General features: G+C 36.2%; 1 protein-coding gene and 1 pseudogene across 2 annotated transcripts in view; one reads left to right on the plus strand and one right to left on the minus strand.

Moving 5' to 3' along the window:
• The window catches only part of RYR2 (ryanodine receptor 2), a 787,527-nt gene that overhangs the window by 260,455 nt on the left and 504,763 nt on the right, over positions 1 to 22,309 (plus strand). The gene's annotated exons all lie outside the window — the stretch shown is intronic.
• On the minus strand, positions 15,014 to 16,775 carry LOC108302864 (annotated as a pseudogene). Its single transcript, XR_001824554.2, has one exon. The product of XR_001824554.2 is annotated as an elongation factor 1-alpha 1-like (transcript).

Genomic DNA, 22,309 nt, shown 5'->3' on the forward strand with positions numbered 1-22,309 from the left:
CCATCTTCCGTTTCTGAGTGTGAGGAACATGAGATCAAGTTTTCAAAATAAAGGCAATTTATTTATATGTGTTTTATTCTTATATATAGGTAGAAAGGAGGATTATTTCATCAATGAAAGATCCATGAATATTATATGAATGTCATTTCAACAATAAAGCAAAAAGTACAGACTAGCAGAGAAAAACTCAGTTTTTTAAATTTGGTTTGTTAATTAGCAAAACATAAAATTTAAGACCTGAAAATATCCAGAATACGTAAAGTATTGCGGTCAATCAATACAAAAGTGATAACCAAATAGAAAAAAATAAGAGATGCATTTCACAGAAGAAAAAAGACAGATGCTCCATTATAATATGAAAACATCATCAGCCTTATTATCAGTTGTAGAAATGAAAATTAAAAGCAGACCAGGCACGGTGGCTCAGGACAGTAATTCTAGCACTTTGGGAGGCCAAGGCAGGCGGATTGCCTGAGCTCAGGAGTTCAAGACCAGTCTGGGTGACACATTGAAATCCTGTCTCTACTAAAATACAGAAAAGTTATCTGGGTATGGCGGTGTGTGCCTGTAGTCCCAGCTACTCAGTAGGCTGAGGCAGGAGAATTGCTTGAACCTGGGAGGCGAAGGTTGCAGTGACCCAAGATCTAATCACTACATTCCAGTCTGCGCGACAGAATGAGACTCCGTCTCAAAAAATAATAATTAAAAGTACAACGAAATATCATTTCACAGCTTGGAATGTGGAGAAGTAGGCACTTTCACTGACTTCTGATGGTATAAGCACTTTGGCCAACTGTAACTATTTGGTAAACTTGAAGATTAGCATATCATGTAATTTAGGATTTTCTCTTAGGATATTATTATGTATAATAATATATAATATTGGAAAATCCTAAATTACATGATATGCTAATCTATGTAATTTATTATAGAAGCAAACCAAAATATAATGTAATTTAGGATATATTCTAGTAAGACTTTTGCACATGTGCACAAGGAAACATACATAAGAATATATGTTGGAATATTGATGAGAGAAAGAATTGGAAATAGCAGACTGGAGAAGAAGCTGAGCTACAGTCATAAAATAGAAAGATTCTGAGCAATAAAAATGAATGACCGCAGGAGTCCGTATCCACATCGATTAATCTCAAAAATATAATATTGCATCACTAAAAAAAAGTACAGAATATATACTTTATAATACATATTTTATGTTTCCAGTTATATAAAGGGCAAGACTCAAGAATATTTTATTTTTGAGACAGGGTCTCACTCTGTCACCCAGGCTGGAGTGCAGTGGCACAATCACTGCTTACTGCAGCCTTGACCTCCCAGGCTCAAGTGGTCCTCCCACCTCAGCTTCCCAAGTATCTGGAACTACAGGCATGCGCCACCACGCTGGGCTAATTTGTGTATTTTTTGTAGAGATAGGGTTTCACTGTGCTGCCTGGGCTGGTCTTGAACTCCTGTGCTCAATTGATCTGCCAGCCTCAGCCTCCCAAAGTGCTGATATTACAGGCCAACACATTTCAATAACATATTGTGTAAGTCCATGTAAATTTGTAGTAAAATTATAAAAAATGAAACAAAACAGGGAAATGTTGTGGAGACACACAGAAAACTCCAAAATTACTCATATTATCGTATTCTTCAACCTAGTTGTTGAATTCATGGGTGTTAATTTTATTTAAAATATGCATTTATTTACATACATACTTTGGAATATATGATACCTTTCAATAAAGCCATGAGGGCCTAGAAGATGTTGGTCTGGGCTGTCTGCAGACTCTGGCCATAGCCTACAGAAATGTTAGCAATAAATGGAAAATTGTGTCTTAACTATAATTTTACTAGTGCTGCATTAATAAGCAGAGGAGCTTCTGTATAGATAAGGAAATGATTGACTCACAAGCTGAAAAGAGAAATAAATTACTAGGACTAGATTATTAAATAATCATATAGGTAGCTGATAGGATTAAATGCCATTTAATAATTTTCTGACTCTCTGTTTACCATGCTAAAAATTAACCCAATGAAGTCTTGTATTCAGTCTCAAAATGTAAATTTTACTGTGTCTGGCCTAAGGGTAATTCATGTGCCTATTAAACATCAAATTATGTGATTTCATGTGTTTTTATCCTTGGGTTGGGCAATGACTTAGCAATCAATGACAGTAATCTGGCACTATTTAAAAATACTATTTAAAAAGCTATTTGTGTATGCTAAGTCTATGAAGTATTCTATCATTTAATCTTTTTTATGATAGCAAGTTTCACTTATGCACATCCCAAAATTTTGAGGACATTTAAATTGATTTCTTTGGAAATTGAGAACGGAAAATAAGCAGTCAACATTGTTCTCTTGGTTGCACTTTATATTATTGACATTTAAATAATTATTTGACCTTTTCTTACATGTGATAAACATCTTTCTCTTAATGCTTTGGCTTTTTCATGTGGGTTTTAGTTTTCATGGTTTAAATTGTCTTTGTGGCATTAAAAACCACAGAAGTAGATTTGTTAAGGATGTAACCAAAGAGAGCTAGAAGGAAAAGTAGAAGTAATTTTCCCTCTTCCAGTTTCATCTTGAAGAATCTTGGGCATGGAAGGTTAGGTAACCCAACAAAAATTAGTGCTTTTAATGGTAGAGTCAAGCCTTATCTGGGCCTTCTGAGTTTTAGTTCTTCATTGCTACTCTATCTTTTCTTCTCTAATATGATGATTCATTATAATACAAATATACAATTTAATTAGTAGAAAGATGTTTTTAAGTCTTGTGGTTATATTTATACTATAATACTCTCAGTAACTTGTTCCTAAGAAAATTGTAATACCTCGATGAGTCATATTTAGTTTATTTTCTCTACTTTATGTTCTCTATTCTAAGATCCCATTTTGTCTGCTGTACTTCAGCTAATATTTTCTTTTCTACCTAAAAGCTCTAGGATAGTAATGTCATTACCACTCTTTACATGCACACGGTGTATCAGAGACTCTGCTAAGGCATTACGCATACATTATTTTCATTTACTCTTATTACATCATGAGGAATACTCTAAACTTCAGAGAGTTTAGGCGATTTACTCCACATCACCTAGCTGCTGAGTAGCAGAACCAGGATTCTAATCCAGTTCTTTCTAACTACAGCATGTCAAATTGTCCTTAGCATGAACTAAAAACTTTGCTCAGTAGTAAATTCACAGAATGTTCTTAAGCTGAAAAGGAACAAGGAATGCTAGTCTAGGTTTTTATAGTGTAATGATGAGATAGTCACATTATTGTAAGTTATTGTACAAAGTAGAAGTTTTACAATAATTCTATAACTGCCTTCGTAAATACGTTCAGTATGATTTTAGCTTCTGTGTGTATTCATTGGCTTATTTGCTTTTTGAAATTTGTCATTTATTTTATTTATCAAGCTAACTTGAGTTTTGTTTTTGTTTTTCGTATTCGTTAGCATTCTGTGAGACTTCAGGGCTCCTGAAATATTCAGTGCTTTAACCCTTAGAGTATGTTCTATTCCTTATGATATTTATGTAGAACCTGAAAACTGTTGCTCCCAGGCCTAAACCCAGTTTATTGTCGCTTTACATATCTGTGAGTTAATTTGGGCTATTAATAGATGCCTTTCAAGTATGAACATTCAGTTTGCTGTACAGGTATTGATCGACTTACGACCTATGCGACTTACGACCATTCGACTTTACGACCACAATGTTTTGCGAATATTAAACCAGTTGTACTGGTAATGCAGTGTTTTACTTAAACCTGATGAATGTGTAAAAATAAGAAACAAAATGGTGTAGAGATGATACAAATGGCATAAAATGAACAAAGAAAATTATATAACAATAATGAAAGAAAATTATGATAAAATATGACTTAAAGATTTTTATAACATCATTTCACAGTACTGTACATATAGCCTACTCAACTTACAACCAAATTGTGTGACTGGCCTGTCGGAACCAGTCGTGGTCGTAAGTTGAGCACTAGCTGTACTTAATATTTTTCAAAGTATACAATAACAATATTGTGCAATAAAGTTTGCATAATATTGTCAGAGGTGTTTGAACCAGAATGACTCTATTTTGAGTGAAGGCTAGGAAAATGAGGCCAAGACTTGCTAGGCTGCATTCTCAAAAATGTTGTAAGTAGAATTTTCGATGCCGCCAAAGAAGTAGCAGTTGAATATAAATTTCCTCAGAAAGGCAATTTACTTCTATAGAAGGGTGTGGCTCACAGATGGAACAATGGCAAGTGCACACCTGGACAAGGAGGGGAAGGGGTACTTATGCCTGACAGAGGCCGCCCCTACTGCTGTGTCGTTCTCCTATTGGCTAGGGTTAGACCACACAGTCTAGTCTAATTCCAATTGGCTATTTTAAACGGAGCCTTTAAAGGTCTAACCCTATTAGCTAGGGTTAGACTGCACAGTCTAGTCTAATTCTAATTGGCTATTTTAAAGGGAGCAGGGGTGCGAGCAGGAGTGGCAGTGTGGGTAGTTTGGCAGGAAGGATGGTTACAGGCAGGTCACAGCAGGTAAGCAGGGGCTTGAGCAGGTGACCAGGATGAGTCAGGATGGGGCAGGGGACTAGGGGAATGGATGTGAACTACTGATTAGAACTGGTGGAAGAGGTTGTTTACTGAAACTACAAGGAAGTTAAACTTTATAAAACAAAGATAACGAATAAGAGAACTGAACATACTGATTCTTTGAAGAGATACTTGGGGTTTCTCTTCACATTCTTATAAAAAAAACAAAGTGAAAAAGTGTGTGAAAAATAGCTATAATGGTTGACAATCCAAATCTTATTTCCCGAAATAGTAAATGAGCCCTTCGAAATCAGGACGAGACTAAATCCTCCTCCTACCCTCAAAATTGGACATAAACAAGAAATTTAAAAATACAGATGGCTAATAAACATGAAAAAATGACCAAACTCAAAAACAAGAGGAATAAAATTTGAGACAACAGTAGGGTGATGACGTTGGCAATAATTTTAAATATTTATCTAACAGAAAGTTAGGCATTCCTAGCCTCTGGATGTTTATGGTTAAGGGAACAAATTAATAATGTTTACTAAACAGACCCAGACTTGGGAGTGTTGAGATATCCCGATATCTGAAGAACAAAGACACTCCTAATTTTGCTTTAAAGTTATCGATTCTTGCAAACTATAGTAATTAAGAAAATTAATCCGTTATCACCCACCCTTGCAGCAGAATACATCTCACCATCTGTACAAGCATTTTACCCAGGGTGGATGCACTCCTCCTCTTACTTTCAGGAACATCCTACTCTGTCTATGGAGTAGCTGCCTTTTCACCACTGTACGTTCTCAATAAACTTGCTTTTGCTTTGCACTGTGGACTCACCTTGAATTCTTTCTTGCACGAGATCCAAGAACCCTCCCTTGAGGTCTGGATCAGGACAATATCATTATTCTGTTGCGATGTTTAGGATGATGGATGACTACTATCTATATTACTGTAGTGGTATCTACCACTTTGGTAGGCACAAAGCACTTTGGTGGGGTGTGGGAAAATAATGTGAAAGGAAAATAAGAACTTGGGATCCCACTTCACTCTGCCAAAATGAAAAAATTAAACTAAAAGCTGTGTCATGCGAGGAGCTGCCTTTCCTTTTGTTCCTGAGCAGATAGCTACAGATAAAAGTTTAAATATCTCCACAGGTAGCTACTCTATGCTCACCTGTCCTATGTAAAGTGCTGATTTACCCATGAACATGCGTAATTGACTATTATCTACTTGATCCTTTTCTTTTGCATCTTGTGGATTACCACACCCTCCCTCTTTTCCCCTCCAGCCCACTTTACCCTTTAAATACTGAAGCCCTCAAATTTAGCTTTGGAGAAAGGCACACACCACAGACTGTTTCTGTGATTCTGTGACATTTTCTTCTGGGTGTGTCTTTAACCTTAGCAAAATAAACTTCTAAATTGATTGAGACTTGTCTCAGATACTTTTTGGTTTACAGTAATGTAATTTCTCTTTATATATTATTTTTATCCAAAAAATAGGTAAGAAAGAAACACAATTTCATTAATATTTACTGCACAACTTGACTGTCTTTCCCTCAGTTGGTCTGAATGACATTTGGTTACACATCACCATAATTTGTTGTCTAAGTTATGCAAGATATTTTGTTAATGGGAATTTCACAATTAGGGTTTCCTTGATTTGAGCGTGTCATGACAAAATATCAATTTGGTTTATTTAGTAGGTATCTATCCTATGTAAGCTTCCTGATGAATTGGAGTTACCAAGTGTCGAATGCTTAAAACAATAACAGGCAGTGTAGGCACTAGCTGAGTGTCAGCATTATCATTATTGATTATATTATTATTAAATAATCTGGTTCTGTCTGAATTCACTCAAAAAATAGTTGGCTTTAAGAGTTTCTGCAGAGACACGCAAGCTGAAAATTATGCTAGTTATGTAAGCACAAGTGGGAAAAAAATAAAAGCTGATATTTCTTCATTTTCTAGCACAACTACTTTGTCAGTTACACTATGAAATCGAAAACATCCAAGCCTATCAGAAAGGTATATGTGAATTTACATTATTGTTAATTACAAATCTTATGGGGTCTATTGTACCTTCAGCTATAAACTAATGAGAGTGTGGAGTCATTACAGTGAGACATTTAAAAACTAAACATTTAGAACACAAAGTTTGAGTATGATATGATTTGCAATGTCCCTGAAAAATATGTAGTTTTTAAGTCTAGATCTCACTCTGTGGCCCAGGCCAGAGTGCAGTGGCAAGATCTTGGCTCACGGCAACCTCTGCCTCCTGGGCTCCAGCGATCCTTCCACTTCAGCCTCCTGAGTAAGTGGGACTACAGGTGTGTACCACCACACCTGGCTATTTTTCTTTTTTTGTGTGCAGATGGGGTTTTGCCATGTTGCCCAGTCTAGTCTCAAACTCCTGGGCTCAAGTAACCCACCTGCCTCTGCTTCCCAAAATGTTGGGATTACAGGCGTGAGCCACCATGTCCGGACTGAAAAATGCCTTTAGAACTGTCTTTTGTGTCTTCTTTAATAGTGGAAGATAAAAAGCCATAGTCATTTGAGAAAACACTTATTCTTATCATAGAAGTGGCTGAAATAATACTGGGAAACCATAGTATCACATGCTATATTGCAGTTCTATGCCAGTAAATATTCTTAAGAAACATGTGGACAACATTGCTCAATATGTGAAAGAAGTATTAGGAAAATTACTCAGTACTGGGAGATTGACTACAGAATTGCATTGATTGTGTTTCAAGAATGAAAATCTTGAAGAGCTACTTTTTATGAAGGAAAAATTATAGAGACAATAGATTGTGAGTAGTGAACAAGTTCTTTGGTAAAAGCTAGGATTTGGGGGAGGTGTTCATGAAGGGTGCTCATAAAGAGAAACAGGTAAACATAACCACTAATGGAGTTGGCTGCTTGGCAGGAAATAAAATAACAATCCCCAGGTAAATTCACAAAACTAACTTCTTCCATGGAATTCATTATTTAACAGGCAAGCTGTTGCAGCAGAGATGTTAGAACCGGAATATAAAATCTGAATAGTATTTTATAATGAGATGTGCAATGACTTTACCATGGACTGAGAACGAGAATATAAAATCTGAATAGTATTTTATAATGAGATGTGCAATGACTTTACCATGGACTGTCTTCTTGTAATCTTGTGGCCAAGTACTTAATATGATTAATTTTACAAAAAGTTAAGTGTTCCACATTTGCAGTAATAATCTGGAGCTTTTTATAGCATACTCCCTTGGAGATATTTTCAGGGTGAAGATGACATTTTTAACAAGGAAAGACTATCTGCTTTCTGGTAACCTACCTTGGAGAGAATATTTTGAAATGGATGTTTGGATATGTTTTCTCATTATACAAATATGTCACTGAAAATGATGTAAACACATCATGTATAAAATCTGTGACATAGGGAGATTATAAACCTGAAAGCAGAAGTTCCTAATCTTTCAAATAAAGACCTTGGGTGAGATTTGAATTCAGTTCTTAGAAATATGAAAGTGAAATGTTATGTGATTAGTTTCTAAGAACTTGGTGTCAATAGGGAAAATTGGAATTTACTAACTGAATTGCAACGAAGTCTTTTCATAATTGGTGGATTAAAATGAAAAATAAGAATCATTTTCCATTTGTGTCTGTGCATTTTTGTAACGTTTCTTTTTTGGCCTTGAAGACCATTAAAACAAAACACTGAGACAGACTGAAGTTGAAACCAGTTCTTTATATTATTGAATCACAAAGTTTTAATATAAGATATTTAATAGAAGATATGAAGCATATTCAGTTGCATAGCATTCGTAACTCAAGCAAAATATTATGTTTTATTAAAATATACAATATAGATAAAATTATTTTCTTATTTTTAATTTTAATTTTTAAAACAAGATATGTAAGTATTGAAGTACAGATATGGTTAAAATTATTAATATGCTCCTTTTTGCAAATGTGTGTTCAGATATTTGCTTATGGAGTATGTTGCAGGCTGAATTGTCCTCAAAGATACCCAGTTTCTAATTCAGGGAACCTATGAATGTTGCATGATATGACGGAAGGGATTTGGTGATTAAGGATTTTGGGGAGATTTTCCTGGATTATCTAGGTAAGCTCTAAATGTAATCACAAGTGTCCTTATAATGGAGAAACAGAGTGAGATTTGACTGCAGAAGAGGAGAAGGGGATGTGATGGCTGGAGTAGAGGTTGGAGTGATGCACTTTCATGATGGAGGAAGGGGCTGCATGCCAAGGAATGTAGGCGGCCATTAGAAACTGAAAACAGCAAGGAAACACATTCTTCCTGGACAGCTTCCAGAAAGAATCAACCTTGCTCATATTTTTGCTTTAGCCTAATTACACTGATTTCAGACTTACAATGTCTAGAACTGTTAGAGAAAAAATGTACGTTGTTTTAAGCCACTGTTCATGGTAACTTGTTACAGCAATGTTAGGAAAATAACACTGGGTATGTAGAAAAAGAAATTTGGAAACCATTATCTCTACTCTGGTTTCTAACTTAATGAAAATGCTTTTGCTAGAGGTTACTGAAATTAACCTTAGGTGTTTTATAGCATCCTGTTTTTTATTTATTGACTTATTTATTTACTCACTCATTCACCCTCTGGCTATCTGTCATTTTGCTGATTTCCATGAGTTTCTGGACCAGATCCTAGTATTCAACATATTCATTTTTTTTTGAAAGATTACATGAATAACTTGATGGCAGAATCAAATTTAGAAACGTGACTACTCAGCAAAAAAAAAAAGTTTTGTGTTTCAACATGAATTTCAAAGGCAAAAATACTTTCACACAACTCATTTAGGCAGGCTTGAAAATAAAACTTAGGAAGGAGCTCTCTTTTAAAACATGTTTATAGCTAAAGGTTTAAAATAATATGGGTTAAAAAGTGGTACTAGCCTTCCAGGTACCCAGGTTGCTAATCTGAATTTGTATATGCTATGGCAAAGAAATGGTTCATTTAATTGAGCATGTATCAATTCAGCAGGAGCTGTTTAAGGTGGTTAGTATTACAGGTATATCATAAACTGAAGATGGTTGAGCAGTTAAATGCTTAAAGATCAGAATGTTCTTTTGAAGAGAGATGAAGGTTTTCTTGAAGTCCCTGATACATTATATTGTGCTTGCTCCTCACTTATCTTCATGTCCTGGTGCTCTGTCACATATTTATTTTGGTTTCTTCAGGAAATGAGACTGGTTTAACAAAAATGTGCTTCAGCAGGCACCAAACATTTACTAGATTCCTTCTTTAACCACTATGGCCATAAACATAAACTGTGGCACAATGAAATTAACATAAACTGGGATTAGCTTGGAGGAAAGAGAAGGATGGTTATTTTAATGATGGATTATACTATTAATATTAAATCTCTTTATGAGGATCAAAACTAACGGAAACCATATGGCTCTATTGAGGTATTTGCCATAAAAATATTTAGATGTATGTAATTTTTCACCAAAGAATTTGACTCCTGTAAAGATCCAATAGAATCTTTTTTTGCCTTTCATGTTAGTGACCTACATGTGAATGAACAAGATGAGTACATGTGTATTTTCTTTCTCATCTTTGTCTTTTGTCCAATTTCTAACCATGCCTCAACTCCAAGCTTCTACCTATGTGTGAATGAACTGGGTGTATTATTTCTACAATGCAGCATTCTGGAATAATGCAGATAAATTCTGTGCCGATAGTTCTGACACTTTAATGTTTGATTCTGAAGATATTGTGATTTTTTTTAAACCAGCATAAATCATAATTTTTAGACCACCATCAAGTTTTTACATTATTTTAACAATCTACCCTTGAAAAATCATATCTACCTTGTTTAAATACATGTTAATATTTTTAAATAATTCAATTTACAAACATTTCTTAGGGCTTATTTACAAATATTTTTTGGTTGTCCATTTGCAGTGAGATGATAAGTGTTGTCGTATCACTAAAATTGGGTTTTTCTGTAATACACTTTGAACAGGATACACATGCAACAATGAAGAATATTTAACAAAAGGCATAATGAGTAGCCCTTGTGGAGGATAGCAAAGTCCCAGTAGCTTATAAAGTCAGGTGGAAAGTATGTTGTCATAATATATGTAATACAAGGCAGTTTGAGTCATCAAGGAATGCTTCATGGATGAGACAGTATTTGAGCTTGGATTGAGGGATGGTAGAAATTGGACAAAGACAAATGTGAGAAATGAAAATGTGTTTGTGAATACTAGAGTCATGTAATGTAGCTAATAGTAACCATTATGTCCAAACTTTATATCAAAAATTCAAGATACCAGATAGGGAGTTTGGACTTAAATTTTTAAACAATGGGATTTTTTTTGTAAATCTCTGACAAGTCTAAAGTGATATTGAGGAAAGTCTAATTTGGTGGTAATAAGTAGAAGGGACTAGAGATGAAGAGATGGGGGTTAGAGAGACGACGTTTAGGAAGACAGAGAAGACAGGTGTGAAGATTAGGAATGTGACCCAGTAAAATAAAAGCTGATTTTAGAAATGACATTGAGAAACCGAGTTTAAAATTCCCTTTCATGTCAGAGTTTAAAGAGTTTCTGCTTGGTTTCCAATATCAGATGTGGATATTACAGCTTCTTCTTTAGGACATCGATGCTTTAATTAAAAATATATGTGAGTATATTAACACCTTACGTCATTTCTTGCCTTTCTAGATACTTTTATACTTCCATTTGCAGTAGTCAGTTTCTTAAATTGTCATTCTACATCTGTTATTGTTATATGGAAAACCCAATCTTTTAAAGCAGTTTTGAAATAGATTCTTCCCCTTCTACTAAAATTGGTGTCTTAAATATCTCTGGTGATGTCTTATCAGTGCCAAAGGCTTTGACTTCCTCACCCTGTTTGACCTACTTACTCTGTGTGTTCTCAGCAGATGTATTATCTTCCTGCTCAAATTTGCTTCTCCTCCTGTGTTCCTTACGTCAGCTGATGGCAGCACCATCTGTGCAGTATTTCAGGTTTAAAACTATGGATTAATCTCCAGTTCCTCCTTTACCCTCGGTGTCCAGTTAGTTTTCACATCCCTTTTTTCCGTTCCCTTGAATACTCTACATCACATTTCATTTTTACCCTGGTTTGGGTTCTTCTTAGCTCTATTAATTTATTTTTTAAAGCTGTTCATTTTACTTACCTTTTCCTGGGACTATTATTATAAGAGACAGAGATCTGATCACCTTGCTTCTATTTTTTATGGTCCTGGTATTGTCTGTGTGGACTTCCTGGATGACCAATAACCATTAACCAATGCATCGTGCCAGAGAGAAACTGCAGCCCCAACTGGTAGAGTGAGGGCGTTTCGGTGTTTCTTACAGAGGAGTGGTAGGCATTTTCTAAATTTAGATCATTTCCATGACTATTGGAAAGAACCCTGCCTCTCCACCCCCACAAAAGGCTAATGATTTTGCTTCAGAGTAAATGGAAGTGGACCAAGGAGTATTTATTTATTTTTTGAGCTGAAATCAGTGTTATCCATCTCATTTAAAATGCAAAACTTCCAGTTCAAAGAAACACTGCATACAGGCAAAAAGCAAACAACATTTTGCATTGTTTGACTAGCTAGTCAAAGCAAAGCCAAGTAACTCTACCTCAGAAGTGTCTTCACTTCATGGTAAGATCTGTTGAAAGGCACATCAACATTGTTGGTTACAGTTCTTCTCAGTTTTAGCCAAAGAGTTTAACCATCCTGATCAGGAAATGCTACAAAAGTTTGTACGTAGTTGCAGTTATTTAATGATTGATTATTTAAAGAAGACTGAATTTATTTTCTTACTGATGCTATTATGAGTGTCCTTGTTTTTCTAATTCCGTTTTTCAGATGTTTTTATTAGTATATGGAATAGTTGATTTTTATGTATTGATCTATATCTTGGCAACCCTCCTTCACTCATTTATTAGGACCAGTAGATTTTTGGCAGGTTACTTGGTATTTCCGATGTACACAATCGTGGCATTTGGAAATACAGTTTTGCTTCTTTTCCAATCTGGATGCCTTTCATCTCTCTCTTTCTTTCCCTTTCTTCCTTTGTTTTTTGATCTAATTGTACTTTCAATAGTAACAGTTCTTGTCTAAAAATCTATTTTCTGTGACTGAGTGTAGCTATTTCATCTCTCTTGTGGTTAATATTTATGTGATACATATTTTTTATGTTCTTTTACATTCAACCTATTTGCGGTTTTTAATTTATGATGTGTCTATTATAACGAGCATAGAGTTAGATCATATTTTTTTTTATCCTGGCAACCTCTACATTTTGATAGAGTGTTTAAAACCTACATATTTTGTGTGATATGGATACAATTGGGTTTGCATTTGCCGTGTTGGTTTTTCATATGCCTGCTGTATTTTTCGTTCCTCCATTCCCCCATTATTGCTTTCTTTTGTGCAACGTAATATGCCATTTTGAAACCTCTGTTGATTTTTTTTTACTATGTAGTTTTTGAGTTATGCTCTTAATTCTTATATACTAGGGGACTGCAATATGCATAATTTTAATTCATCTTAACCTCATTGTAACTTCTACTTCAGAATAATACTAATTTAATTCCAGTAATAGAAAACCTGCTCCAACATAGCTTCATTCCTTTTTCCTTTCTTTGTACTCTTTGTGATATATATATATAACCATACATCATACAAACAAGTTCCTAAACCAATAATATACTATTATAACTATTTAAATATTTCTTTATACATTTTTATATCTTTTAAAGATGTTAAGAAATAAAATTTTAGAGTCTTTTATATTAATCCACAGATTCTCAATTTCCGATATTTTTCATTTCTTTCTTTAGATTTGAAGGAAGCTCCTTAAGAACTTCTTTTTGTATTTCACTCTGCTAGGAATGAATTCTCAGTCTTTATCAGAAAATGCCTATTTTGTCTTCATCCTTTGAAAGATGAGATATGAGATTCTTGATTAAAAGATTTTTTTCTTTTGATTTTTTGACTGTCATCTCACTGCCTTCTGTCTTCCCTTTTTTCAGATGAAAAGTCAGCCGTTAATCATACTGATGCTCCATTTGATGGGATGTGTATTATTTTTCTTTTACTGCTTTCAATGCTTCTATTTTTGTCTTTGTCATGCAAACAGTGTGACTGCAGTGTGTCTGGTGTGGATATCTTTGTTTATCCTACTTGAGGTTTGTTGTGCTACTCAGATGTGTAAGCTGATATTTTCATCACATTTTGGAAGTTTGGAGCCGTTCATTATTTCTTTAAATGCATTTTTTCTAACCGCATTTTTCTCTCCTATTCTTCTGAGTTCATATTACACATATATTGATCCACTTGACGTTATCCCACAGGTTTCTGAGGCTCTGTGCATTTTTTTGTCAATGATTTTTTTTTTTCTGTGTACTTCAGATTGAATAATTTCTGTTAATCTAGCTCTGATTCTTCTTCAATCTGAAATCTAACCTTTGTATATATCATTTTAGTTATTGTATTCAAATAAAAAATTTCCATTTGGTTTATTTTTGTAATGTTTACATCCTTTTTGATAATGTCTATTTGTTGATTTGTTGTTTCCATACTTTAATTTTTTAAGCATGCTTTTCTTTAGTTCTTTAAAAATATTTATAATCGCTGCCTTGAAGTCTTTGCCTGTTAAATGCCTTTGTCAAGAAACCTAGAGAATTTCTGATGACTGTTTTCCTGGGTTTTTATTGTCTGTGTCATAATGTTTTGTTATAACTGGACATTTTAGATAATATAACCCTGATTTCTTTTATGTCTCTACTGAAGGTTGTTGCTGCGGAGTTTTACTTTTTCTTTGTTTAGTAAATTGCCTAGCCTGAGTCTGTGAAATGTCTCTCCTTGATGTGTGGCCAATAACGTTATTGCTTAATGTTTAAAAAAAAACATTCTTGCTTTTATGTTAAGACTAGCTTTCTAGGGACTTCCCTGTTGCTTCATATCTTAGAGTTTAGGCACAGATGGTACAGAGGTTGTGCTCAGACATTTTCAGGAGAAAGTTTTTAGTCCTCTACCAGTGGACCTGTGTGTGGATAGGGAAGTGTATAAGAAGTTCGGGTCATTTTCAAGTTTACCCAAGATTTACTTCCTGCTGCTTTTTAGATGTCTTTCTTGTACCTGTGCAACTTTAGTCAAAAATATACTGAGTTAGAGCTGGTAGAGGGTCACCAGGTGTGTGCTAGCAGATCTGTTGGACCTCCCTGGGATGTGTCACTTTCATAGATGGTGCAGTGTTCATTGGCATCTGCTCCAAATCAAGTGAGGCCTCTTTGACAAGGTGGCACAGCTTCTGCTTTTCACAGCTAGCCCATGCTGTGCCATGATAGAACCTCCACATTAGCTGCACTGTGGGGAGATGGGAGTAGCCCCAGGGAAGAACACCACAGATTTACTGTTCTTACCCAAATTTCATCAGTTTTTAAGCATAAAAGTTTCTTTTTTTTTTTTTTCTCATTAAACTTTTTTAATGGGTCTCAAAATTCTGTGACAAATTTTTGGTCGTTTCCATTAAAAAGTACTGATTTTAAAAACTAATAACTTAAAACTGCCACAAGCAAAAAAGAAAACCAAAGTGGTCCACAAAACATTCTCCTTTCCTTCTGAAGGTTTTACGATGCATTGTTATCATTGACCAGTCTTTTACTACTAAACTTAAATGGCCAATTGAAATAAACAGTTCTGAGACCGTTCTTCCTCCACCACTGATTAAGACTGAGGTGGCAGGTATTAGGGATAATATTCATTTAGCCTTCTGAGCTTTCTGGGCAGACTTGGTGACCTTGCCAGCTCCAGCAGCCTTCTTGTCTACTGCTTTGATGACACCCACAGCAACTGTCTGTCTCATGTCACGAACAGCAAAGCGACCGAGAGGTGGATAGTCTGAGAAGCTCTCAACACACATGGGCTTGCCAGGAACCATATCAACAATGGCAGCATCACCAGACTTCAAGAATTTAGGGCCATCTTCCAGCTTTTTACCAGAACGGCGATCAATCTTTTCCTTCAGCTCAGCAAACTTGCAGGCAATGTGAGCCGTGTGGCAATCTAGTACAGGGGCATAGCCAGCACTGATTTGGCCTGGATGGTTATCAGGATAATCACCTGAGCAGTGAAGCCAGCTGCTTCCATTGGTGGGTCGTTCTTGCTGTCACCAGCAACGTTGCCACGACGAACATCCTTGACAGACACATTCTTGACATTGAAGCCCACATTGTCCCCAGGAAGAGCTTCACTCAAAGCTTCATGGTGCATTTCAACAGATTTCACTTCAGTTGTAACGTTGACTGGAGCAAAGGTGACCACCATACCAGGTTTGAGAACACCAGTCTCCACTCGGCCAACAGGAACAGTACCAATACCACCAATTTTATAGACATCCTGGAGAGGCAGGCGCAAGGGCTTGTCAGTTGGACGAGTTGGTGGTAGGATGCAGTCCAGAGCCTCAAGCAGCGTGGTTCCACTGGCGTTGCCATCCTTACGGGTGACTTTCCAACCCTTGAACCAAGGCATGTTAGCACTTGGCTCCAGCATGTTGTCACCATTCCAACCAGAAATTGGCACAAATGCTACTGTGTCGGGGTTGTAGCCAATTTTCTTAATGTAAGTGCTGACTTCCTTAACGATTTCCTCGTATCTCTTCTGGCTGTAGGGTGGCTCAGTGGAATCCATTTTGTTAACACCAACAATTAGTTGTTTCACACCTAGTGTGTAAGCCAGGAGGGCATGCTCTCGGGTCTGCCCGTTCTTGGAGATACCAGCTTCAAATTCACCAACACCAGCAGCGACAATCAGGACAGCACAGTCAGCCTGAGATGTCCCTGTAATCATGTTTTTGATGAAGTCTCTGTGTCCTGGGGCATCAATGATAGTCATGTAGTACTTGCTGGTCTCAAATTTCCACAAGGAGATATCAATGGTGATACCACGTTCACGCTCTGCTTTCAGTTTATCCAAGACCCAGGCATACTTGAAGGAGCCCTTTCCCATCTCAGCAGCCTCCTTTTCAAATTTTTCAATGGTTCTTTTGTCGATGCCACCGCATTTGTAGATTAGATGGCCAGTAGTGGTGGACTTGCCCGAATCTACATGTCCAATGACGACAATGTTGATATGAGTCTTTTCCTTTCCCATTTTGGCTTTTAGGGGTAGTTTTCACGACACCTATGTTCTGGCGGCAAACCCGTTGCGAAAAAGATAAAAGTTTCTTATATTTTTATATGCCTTTGGCTAATTCTCACAGCTCTGAAAATGTTATTTTTGTCAATTTTATCCAGCTGGCTTTTTAGGGAGAAGATTTGCCAACCTTCTCACTTGATCATGGGGGGAGGTGCGTATAATTTCTTTAAAAAAATGCAGTGCAGCTTATAAATATTTTTATGTATCCTGAATTGATCCTTCAACATAAAAAAGTGTTACATCATGGCTGTATCTTATCAGGTACCCAGCTGCTAGAGTTATCTTCCAAAAATATTCTTTGATTTGTTTTTACTACCTATAGACCCCTTCAGAGTCAAATTATAGGTTGAGATGGAATTTTTGGCTACTGTTTTTTTGTGTTCCATTAGCTTCAGCTATAAGTTTATAGTCTACAAGGCTTAATAGGGCCCTGGAGTACCTCCTGATCACCTGCTGTTAAGTCAGAGTCATATCTAACAAATACAGCTCTAGTTTCAATTCCATAGAACATTCCTAGGCCTCATATCCTAAGATACATACCCTGACCTAGTTGTTTAATTACACCATATATAACTCTACCGTCAAGATTTTTCAACCAGAAAATATATCTCCTGTGGAAATGGTGACTTGTCTGCAGTCAGCAAATGAAAGCCCTCTACATCCAAATACATCGACAACACGTCCATCCAGAAAGGATAACAATATTATTGCCTTCTGGCACTTTTGCTCCTGCTAGTACCTCCCCAGAGGAGCTCATATGAGACTACAAGCTTCTAAAATGGCCTTTAAGACAAAGTCATTGAGTGGAGGGTGTTCATGACTCCATTCTCTCTCTCTGTGTGTGTGCTTTTTTAGAGCAGGCTCTCTGTCACTTTAGGTTTATTTTATCATCACAAATTTTGCCACAAATGGACAGGGAAATAAAAAGAAAATAACTGGGAGGCAGGCTGATATGACCTTGAGGGAGACAGTATGGTATGAATTTTAGGCTAAGCAGATAGAGCTTTTAATAGTTTCTGGCTTAAGATATGTCATTCAGTGTTCTGATTCACTAGTTACTCATTTCTAAAATGGGGATAATAATACTTATTTCATGATGCGAATTATAACCTAACACAAAGAGGACCCTTAAAAAGGGATGTAGCTATTATTAATTGCATAATTATCTCTACATTTTTTATATTCTTGGAACTGCATAGAAATTTCATGCTAGTATAATTCCTGGCAAGAATTCCAAGATGCTGAATGTCTCAGTCTGAGTCTGCTTGGAGTTTCTCGTTTTTATTATACTTCATTATTTTTTAAATAACAGATTTCTTAGCTTGGAACCCAACTTCCTGGAACATCATTCTCATATACTTATATGACTAGAATTTATGTGTTTTAAACAGAGCCTGGGAAAGGTGAGCCAAGGATGTTGGTAGAGGATCACCAGCTTCCTTGTCATTGAATGATAACAGGCCAGTACACAGAAGCAGTGGGAGTTGCAGCAGAGAAAGAGCTTAATAATAGAATGACACCCAAACGAGGAGGTGGGAGGGAACCTCAAATCCTCTTTTTGGAGGAATATGGGACTAGGATTTTTAAGGGAATTTTGGTACATAGAGGGCTGAGGAGCTGGGGGCTGCTGATTACTTAGGGCATTGGGGACGAGATCATAAACTGTATTTTTATGTTGAGTAAGTTCTTTAGAGGGGGTCTTCAGCCTGGCTGATATCAGTGGAATAATACAGGATCTGGAAAGTATCTCAGCACGGAAAACATGTGGCTTCTTAATGTTAAGGATGTTATCCATAGAAATAACAACCTTGTGACAGGGGGTACCTGATTTTTAAGGAGTAAGTACCTTTAAGGAAGTGGGCTACAGGGCAAGCTGGTTAATGCTTAGCCATGCTTCTACTCAAAGGGTATGCTTTTATTGAAAACCTAGCAATTTAATTTTATTAATTTTATAAGGACAGTTTCAATGTTACTGAGTTGATTTCAGCTTGATTTGTTCAAACTGATACTGAGTAATTAATTTAGCTCTTGTCATTTCAAATCAATTTAGATGAAATTAATCCAACTCATTTTCACAGAATGAGACACCTGCAAACAGTGAGATGGCTGGTGTTTGTATGGTTATGCCTGAATGAATCTGCACTGTATTACATAATTAATTAAATTTGAAGACATCATCTTATCACCTACACAACTTTAATTGTGGAAGCCATACTTTCTGTCTTCACCATTCTCTTCTCCTTTTGACGTTTTGTGAAACTCTAGATAAGTCAGAATCTCTTGGTTGCCCTCATCTATATGTTTGTGTGAATTCTTTTTCCTTCTTCAAGGAGGGTATGAGACAGGGGACTGTGGGTACTGTGGGTACTGTGGCAAAGGTCATATTGCAGACAATTAAGTTGACCTGGCTATTGTAAAAAAATTTTTGTCCCAGATACTATTTCAGGCAAGAAACCTATAAATGGATTCCACAAAATATCCACCACAGAACTCCCTAGAGACAACACTGTTGCTCATCAGAAATTTCACTGAAGGCTCTAACAAGTGTGTTCGGTCTGTGGTTCACAGAGATCCTGCAGACCGCAAAGCTGAGAAATTACTGCAAATAACAAGTATTTGTAACAAATACTTACGCCATACATTATTTTTGTCTTAGTTATTGCTGATCCCTGTTATCATAAATAGGCTAACATGTAGGATGCCAGATGCTTCCTACATGTGTAATAAACACACGTGTGTGTATGCATGTGTCTGTATATATAGTGTTAATTTTTTTTTTAAATAAGCAAACCTCTTTTGAGTAAATTGTGAAAATTTGCTCCAGAGTAATTTGTGGCTACAGAAACTCCAACGGTGGTTCAAATATTTCCATGTATTTATTTGTCTGTGGTGTGTTATTCATCCATTTATTCAGAGATCTCTCAGCTCTCTGAATTTAGTAATAAGACTCCATAACTTTTCAAATAGTAGATTTCTCAACCTAGAATTCCACTTTTCAAAACATAATTCTTTTATAGTTGTTCAGTATACTTGTTTTTCAGAGAGTTGGTATGTGGAGCTTTTATTGAGATTATATGACTGATTTTTTTCATCACGAATAATAGGATAGAAACCAGTCTGCCTGAAATGAATTTGAATTAGCAATGTTGAGAGGCAAGAGCCTACATCTGATGAACCATTGGGTTGCATATATGACTTTCAAGATACATATTATCTTGAGGCTCAATTCATAGCAGTAGAAGTCTCTTTTCTGCTTTCTCTTTGAGTGTTTTGCTGCAAAATTCCATGTAATTGTGTGCTCGTGGACAATGGCTTTCTCTCAAGATGCGTGTGAACTGATTTGACCTGAGTCAACATTCTTGTTATAGTATTAGAATTACAGAGGTATTATGGAATGGTTTGTCAAGTTTGCACTGACACATCTGAATTTTAAAATAATTGTAAAAATCAGATGAATTGGCCCATCTATTTAATATTAGATTGAAAGGATGTTGTATTATGAAAGTTGTATGTCAAGGAGCAAAATGAACACTGAGCAAACTGTATGGAATGCTACCAATCCACTAGGGATTTTCATAATTAACCGCTAAGTTGGCACAGCTGTAGCTCTTTGTAGTGGCAATGTAATGCTAATTACCACTCATTTAAACCTGTTAGTATAACCCCTCCTACCTGGACCTTACTGTTGTCAAGAATGCCAAGGGAATGACTTAAGTTTTTCTGAAGATTCAAAGGATTTAAGATGGGTAAAACCCAGAGACATCAGCTTCATTTGTTAGGATCGCATTTAGCCTTGTCTTTCAAAAAGGTGACCTGAAAGAACTAGTTGACCCAGGAAAAATCTTTCTTTCTCAGAGGCAATCATGTTAACCTCTGGTGCAAAATGGGATAAGGGAAAAAGAACATGACAAGAATACCCAGAACTATGAACAGCCCAAAATGTGAAGCTCTGGAAATAACATTTCCAGACTGGAAATACGGTGAAATGTTACGATTGGGGTTTTGAAGCAACGTAAAGAGGAAAAAGTGAACTAAGATTCTTAGATCTTGCCTGATGCTTCCTTTCCACAGTGTTTCCTATGAGTCAATGGGATATAACACCATGGTTTTTTTTTTTTTTTTTTTTTTTTTGGAGAATATATAAACATTTTAAAGGATATTATTCCCCATCTTGTAAGTGACATTTTGCCTAGTTCATGTCTCTGGCTTGTAAATTAAAACAACCACCACCACTTTATCTTTTGGAGGAGAGAGAGTCTGAAATCTCCATCGTTCGGGGAGAAGTCGACCCTCAGCAGTGACAGTGCCTTCCCGAAGGCCGCGCAGCAGATGGGTGCCTAAGCAAAAACAAACCTGCCTCAACTCCAGACCATCTGCTCAGTTTTAAAGTATACTGTTTTCACATCTCTTGGTGGAAGAACAGCTTTTCTCTTAATTTATATCTCTCTGATTCTGAGCTCTCAATCTGATTTAGGGTTTTCTTAAATTAGGCAGATAAAATTATAACTTATTGGCATCATCCAGATTATCATGCATTGATTTTCTTCTTTCGGCATCTTTGAAGTAGGATGTAAGTATTTTTTTTTTCCACTTCATAGGTAGGGAAGCTCAGCCTGACCCCCCTGAGGTATCTTGGCTAGTTATCCATTGGCTCTGAATTTAGTGTTCCTGGTGCAGTGACTTACCCTTTTCTGTGCTGTCAAACTATCAACATTTACTGCATCATTAATTTGCAAAATACATTTTGAGATACCTGTGTTATGCCAAAGGTCACTTGGAGCCCAATTGAAAGGCAGTGTGAAGGGCGTCATTAACTTGTTTGCTTCTGTGCTAGAAACCTAGGGTAAATAAAACAGCCAAACCAAAGTAGATTTGTCATTAGGGCTCTAACTGCCCGTATTCCTATAGAGTATGTGCAACTGTTTAATTTTCCAGAAATAGGGGTTTGAGGTTAGTTTATCAAACACTGAACATTTTTTTGGTGTAGATCATTGTATTAGAGCTGCCGCTGGTGCTGGTCGTGAGGTGGAGTAGGATCCAAGCTGAGTAACAGTATTGCATGGCAGAGCACTGAGATTTATCTTCAGCAGGAATATGGTGTATCTACATTCTGTAGCGGTCATGCTGATGAAACAGATATATCTTTTCTGGCAGACACTGATCTCCAAGATATATCAGCAAATTTAAAAACTGTAATTTATATAGAGTGAACCCACTATTGGAAAAAGCTAATCTATGTATTTCTACCTGATATGAATGCTTCTACTGCTGTGGATGCATAGCATATGTATACATGTAAATGCATAAAAGAAAATGGAAATACAGTATAAAGCTAAAGGAAGGGAAAGGGAGTATAATCAAATTTGGAAAGAGAATTTTCTGTTTTTCAGTGTTGTTTGACTTCCCTACGAGGAGATATTTTTATGTGTGATTTTATGTGTGATTGAAAAATATGAAATAGTTTGCAGAGATGGGGACCTTCACGCTGAGGGAGAAGAAAATGTAAGCGAAGGCATCAGGATGTGAAACAGAATAGTTTATTAGTATGCAGTTTTT

This window comes from Cebus imitator, unplaced genomic scaffold, assembly GCF_001604975.1.
Source record: "Cebus imitator isolate Cc_AM_T3 unplaced genomic scaffold, Cebus_imitator-1.0 Scaffold42, whole genome shotgun sequence".
Taxonomy (NCBI): domain Eukaryota; kingdom Metazoa; phylum Chordata; class Mammalia; order Primates; family Cebidae; genus Cebus; species Cebus imitator.